Source organism: Oryzias latipes, chromosome 19 (genome assembly GCF_053564925.1).
Source record: "Oryzias latipes strain Hd-rR chromosome 19, Olatipes_Hd-rR_3.1".
Taxonomy (NCBI): domain Eukaryota; kingdom Metazoa; phylum Chordata; class Actinopteri; order Beloniformes; family Adrianichthyidae; genus Oryzias; species Oryzias latipes.
In genome coordinates this window covers 18,448,397-18,455,242 of record NC_136255.1, presented here as the reverse complement: position 1 = coordinate 18,455,242, position 6,846 = coordinate 18,448,397, and positions in this window count along the sequence as shown.

Genomic DNA, 6,846 nt, shown 5'->3' with positions numbered 1-6,846 from the left:
AAAACTCTACATTTTTCTAACTGGGCTAAACTGCCCCTGTTCAACCCTGTTGGATTATTCTGGAGCTTTTAAAAGACTCCCCACTAAACCAAATTGCTTCCCAGGACGAGAGAAAGCTGGATATTATGCCTATAGTTGGTGACCCGTGAGAGCGCACAGCAAGGAAAGTGATCTCTGTGGTTGCAGCTGTCTCTGAGAGATCAAGCAGTAAATCCTCTTCAGTTACGCTCTTTCACCAAGAGCTGAGATCATGAGGTGACAACAGGGCTGATGGGGAAACCATTTCCTGCCCTGATTCTGATTCTGTTCCTATTCAGGTCAGAAAATCTCATCTAAAATAAATACAATAATGGGAAATTAACACTTGGTTGTCGTAGAAATATGAGTTTTTTGTAGGAAAATAGGTCAATTTCAAGAATGAGTAATTTATTTAAATGTTTTCCACAAATTGTTTGTTTGTTTATAATTTTACATTATAAATGAAAGAAATACGTTTTGAAGGCTACATTTAAAGCCATCTAGCTGTGCCAGTAGATATGGAAATGAAAGACCCTGATGAAGCTAACCAACAGAAAACATCCCAAAATACAGTATTAAAAGATCCACTCTGGTGAAAATTGCGTTTTTGGTGTTTTTAATATCTTCTTTGGCATTTTTCTGATGATGGAGGACATACATAAAGAAAATTTAGCTCAAAATGGCATTTCTGAAAATGTCTTTGTTCAAATTGTTGTGGATGTTTGAAAGTTTGAAAGACTTTAAGTTGTGATGAAGAAAATACACTGGGCGGGAGACAAGCTCCCTGCTCTGCTCCATTCTGATGCATCCACTTGTATACAAATAGCTCCATAAATAAACCACGTCTTTGTTTTCTCGTCAGAGCTGGAATCTGGCTCAAACTTGTACGGGTGAATTGCAGTGGGACTGTGACTGTAAAGCGCCTTAGGCTTCTGAGGAAGGTAGAAAAGCGCTACAAAAGTGTACGTCATTTACCATTTAGTATGCAGGAAACCAAATAATTTATCTTTCTATAAAGTTACATTGGAAAGATGCAAATGATAAACGCATCTTTTATATTTGTTGCTAGGACCTAAATAGTGGTCTCTGTTGTATAATTAGAGTTAACAGGTGTAACACAAAACAACAGTAAGCAAATGTAAAAAGAGAACTTTTCAATAAACCAAACAGAATAAACTGTCACACATGGAAATAAAAAGAAGGCTGGGAATCTAAAATATATGTTTTAATGTTAAAAAGGGCTTCAAGATCATTGACCTTTGCATTATTTCTGTATGGGATTTTGAAATCTTTTCCTCTTGATGTCTGGTAGCATTCAAATTGTATCATTGAAATTCAGCACTCTTAAAAAAATGATCATTCAGTTTGCTATTCTAAGATTAGTTCATGTGCAGGAAAGATGTTCTGAGGAACAAACGTTCTAAGCTGAATTCCCCAAGCCTCTGAAGATCATTATTTCTGCTCATTTTAACACCATAAGGAACACACTGTTCAACAGAAAATCTTCTATGCCATGTCAGCCTCCTGCCTCTGGAGATCAATCATTCCAAGCCTATCAGATATAGAAAGAATTTAGTACGGCCTTTGATTTTACCTGATTTTACTGGATGTTTGGTGAGAAGGTTGATGTGTGTTTGAAAGTAGGAAACTCGGTCAGGAAGGGCGCATTTAGGAAAGGGTGTTCCCCTCAACTTTGGATGTGAAAGAGGAGGAAAGAAGAATGTCAGAGAAGGCTGTGATACAGGGAGAACAAGATGCTTCGAGAGACGCTGATGCGTTGTTTTGAACTGTGGGAAGTCACTCTTCAAACAATTGTCTACAGCATAATGAGCTATACTACATTTGAGCATGCCACCTTCAATATTACTGCAAACTACATGTGTGAAGCTTTAAGGAAAAAATCAGTGCACAAACCTTCAGACGGAGTGTAGTCGTCTGCCACCATTGCTATAGCAACTGAGGTGATCCCAATTTAGAAGAGCGGTGAAATGCTATTCTTTTTTTAGAAGCATCCCCATGTTTCTTGCCATAAGAGCACAGTATGAGTGTTCACTGCATCTGTGTTTGTTTGTTTTTTTGGTTGAAAATAAGGAAACAACTTTTCCATTTTTGTTCGAATAGATCTTTCTTTTGCACAGACTTCTCATTAAATGTTGGTGGCTTGGCGACTGGGCCGTGTTTGCTTATGTGAGTTTGAAGCCATGGAGCATTTTCATGTTTTAGACATGTACTTAAGAGCTGAGGCAGCAACAATTTCAAGGCTCCGATAGATTTTGTCAGAAATAATCTGTTTATTTATGTAGCATTAAATCAAAAATTTCCTGCATCCACACAAATAAATGAAAACCAAAAACAAGAAGCACCTCAGACATATAGATCTGAATCAATACTAACAATCAATTTAAAGCTAAAATATCAATAAAAAAGCACAAAGAAAAGTAATGGCTAAAAAATGATGGAAGATTAAACAAGATTTATATCATTAAGCAGGAAAGTGTCCAGCATGTACAGAAAATGACTCAACACACTTTGTTTAAAGAGCCAAACTTGATTGCTATTATTGTCAAAATGTCTTTTATTTGAGTTCTGCTTCAGTACCTTTACCTACAGAAACCAGTACCAACAGAAACCTTTTCTGAGCTATGTAGTTAAGGTTATAGAACATTTGGCTGATGCATCCCCAGTCTGCAAATCAGCATAACAAGGGCAGACACAACATCCAGTCAACACTATGACAGCAATCAACAACACAGATACATGGACATGCAGAAAGATTAAGTTATGAAAACCCTTTCTTAAGGTGAAATTCTGTTTGTGTTTTTTCACTACATTGTTTTGCAGACATCTTGCCTGCAAAAAATAAGGATCAAAAAACCTTGTAGGAAGTTCTGAGTTTGTGGAATTAAAACTCCTGTGTCCAATCACTTGTTGTCTTCCATTCAAAGATACACCATCTTTGCTCATAATACCCCAAAGATACACGCACATACTCTTTACATATTAAAAATGGTGAAGGGACTCTTTTTGATTGGCTGATGGGAATCAGGTGGGCAGCCAGGACAGGTGGTGCCAATCAAGTTCCAAGACACATGAGCAAACTCAAATTTTCAAGTCAAAACAACCTGAAAGTTTTTGGGAGTATCTTGCACCAGAAAGACCACAGTAAGGAAGAGGCTTTGTCAGTAAATGTCTTGATAGCAGTGTCTTCCAATAATCTCCTCCAAGCTCCAAGTGAAGCTGCAGGAGTTCCCCTCAGCCAGGGGTCTGCAACCCTGGGCTCTGGAGCCACATGCGACTCCTTCCCCCCCTCCATAGTGACCTTCTGGCTAAGAGAAATAAAATAATTGTTATTTTTAAAAGTCAGGGTTACTACATTAACATTGATTTAAATTAAATTAGTTAAGTTTATTCATTTTTAGGCTATGGTGATCTATGTGAATGTTTTTACATTCCTGCTCATATCAGAAGGCCTTGTTTGCTCTACGCATCCTCCAGAATCTGATGATTTTAAATTTTAAGCAAACGTTAACTTTCCTGATGGCTTAGTTTATTTCATGAGTTTAAAGCACATTTTATCTTATACTACACAACAAAGGTTAGTAGTTAGTAATTTTACATTCTTTACAGGCTGCTCTTTTTCTACTGGATCATAAACTGACAAATGCATGTTTATGTTCAGGTTAACAGCAGGATTAAGAAAAAAAGAATGGAAAAAGAAAACTTCCATTTTTATTGTTTAAAACCTTTCATAGGAGCACATTAGCTGCACTGTGATGATCTTTGGTGGCACAGGAAGTCTTTTATTTTGAAAGGAAGTCATATGAGCTTCTATCAAAAGTTAAAAACAAATTCATACTTGGATAAAAAGCTAGTTTCTCTTTACATTTTTGTTTTGATTCATGCCAAAAGAGAAAAATAATTTAATTTTATGATTAAAGTAACAGCGTAATGAATGCAAAGTAGTATCAAATTTTTCTACAAGGAATTGATCAGTAAGAAACAGGGCCAAATGGCTCATTTACTATTAAAAGTTACAGACCCCTGCCCTAAACGGTTCACCTTCAGTGGGGCTGAGTGACCTGTAGAAAATATACGTGCAAGACTCTCATTATATAGAGTTTATGTCTGGTTAATTTTTAAACCGCTGCAAAAAACCAAAGTGTCTTCACTCTCAAACCCTCATTTAAGAGATTGGCATAGTTCCAGAACTCAGAAGACTTTTCATGGTCACACGAATCAGTACCCAGAACAAATACAATGTGTGGACCTGGTATATATAGAGCCATTACAATCTGGGGGGAAAAAATGCCAATTTTAATCAAAGCCAGTTGAAAGTTCATTTTAAAGGATTGATGGAAAAACACCAAACTCCTACATGCCTGAATTCATTTCCAATCAAATTTAATTTTCCTTTCAAGGTGATGCTATGACATACGGCCCAAAGAGGTTATGCAGAATAGTTTATTTTGTGGGTAATTGCATGACCATTATGTTTGTTTTTTTTTTACGTGTTATCCTGTCTTGTGGATCGCATTTACCAATGTTTTTGCAGATAGCAGAATCCAAACATCAAAAAACAAGATCTGCAGCATTAAAACTTCCACTTTACAACGGCTTGGTCCAATTATTTAAACTCTAATACGGGCTTAAAGAGCCAGGCTCAAAAGAGGACTATGTGCATTATAAAACCAAAATGCAGCAAAGGGATCACAGTGTACTGAACAGCTCAAATTGATTAATGAATGAAGAAAACAAAAGTATTTTTTTGATGATTTATAATTTGTCATAAAATGAAGTAATGCAGCAAAGAAAGACAGCTTTTTTTCAATCATTTTAGAAAATAATTGCATAGGGTTTTTCAATTTTAATTGCACTGCCATCATAACAGTCTATCCTTCTCTGTTTTTATTTTTTCATTTAAAGGAAACGTCCATCCATGCATCCATCTTCAGAACCCACTGAACCCCTTGGGCTGTTGGGCGAAGTCGGGGGTGAACAGATCTCCAGTCTGTTGCAGGGCTGCACGCTCATATGCACTCCTAGGGACATATTTTCCCCAGTGTCACGTCTTAGTCAAACTGATCAAACTCTTTCAGAGTTGAGGCCCCACCCTTATTTTCCAAGTGTTGGTGTTAGAGTTAAAATGTGCAGAGTAAAAATGACTCTGTGGGGGTAAAAAAACATGCAGTGTAAAATCTTGACACTTCCCATCGAGCTAATTCAACACCAACATAAAGTTAATCCTGCTAGTGCTCAATTATTAACACCCAAAAGAGTTATGTTAACTAAGTTAACTCAAATTTAGTGTTATGTGTCACTTCAACACTGTGTAGATAAGGATCATGTTATCTGGTTTTGAGTTAAAATCAACTCTTTAGTGTTGCATTAACACTTCTGTTGCATGTTTATGGACTGTAGGAGGAATCCGGAGAAACTACCTCTGCCGGTTCCAAGCCCGGTTTGAGAAGGTTGCGTCAGGAAGGGCATCCGGCGTAAAACATTGCCAAATTTACCATGCGACTTGTTCGCTGTGGCAACCCCTGATGGGAGAAGCCGAAAGTGGAAGAAGGAGGAAGCCGGAGAAAACCCACACATGCAAGGAGAACATGCAAACTCCACACAGAAAGAACACAGTCCGGATTTTAACAATGGCCTTCTCACTTTGAGGTGAAAGTGCTAACCATGGCATCAATGCATGAATCAATGCAGATGTTTTATCAATACAACGTTTTCATATAACATTAAAGATAAAAGGGTTAAAATAATGCATTTATTAAAACCACTATATCGTCCTTATTGACATCAATTACATGAATAACTTCTGTTAAATGATCTACTAAACATTGTGTTTTTAGAGTAGTTAACCCGTAAACCATCAAATTGTTTTTCAACTTCACAAAAATACACAATTTTTCATAAATAATATAATAAGTAGATGTGAATTGTGTGGGAATGTTAACTTTGGATAGTCAGAAATTAACAAGACTTATTTGAATGCAGTAGTGTTTTTCACACAACTCTTAAATAACTGCTGCATAACTTTAAAGCCACATTCATTGTTAACTTTTATTTCAAACTGTTTTCTTAAATTAGTTTTCATAACATCAAAACATATTTCTTTTCAAAGTTTTATTAGAAAATTGGCACTCTAAGAATTCTTGAAACAAATGGAGAGCATGAAACAAATGGAAACAAATGGAGCGCATGCTCCATTTGTTTCCATTCGTTTCACTCTACAAAGTAATCAAAAGTTAGAAGAATAATTTTATGAAATTAGCAAAATTGCCAGAGAAGGAGATAATAATTAAGGCGTGACAAAACAATCCCTGATGTTTGTGTGGCATCACTCAGTCTCTGCTAAATAGAAAATTGTTTTATCTTCCTGTCACTGAGGTGCACAGCCCCCTGTTGGATTGCGACAGGGCCAATACATGCCATTGCATACTTGAAAACTGAAAATGTCACTGTGATGTGACTCAATCACATCTTATGATCAGTGCAGTTACTTTCAATTATGTGGTAATGAGCTTCTTCAGCTAGGAGCTGCAATGAGGACCACAGTCCATCCCTAACACAGCTCCCACCCTGATAGCAAGAAGGCACGCCTCCATCTCAGTCTAGACAGGAGAGGTGATTTCCTGCATAATGCTCACAGTTTCCAATTTGACTGTAAGAACATTAACTTAGCCTTTCCTAAGATTCCAACTAGAACGGAGCACAGTTTTCTTTGCCCCTTTGCCCACCTAATAACTTTGACATTTAACTAACTAATATGGGAAATCTTTTCAATTAATGCTTGTTATATTGAGAAAGAAGTCTATTGATGGT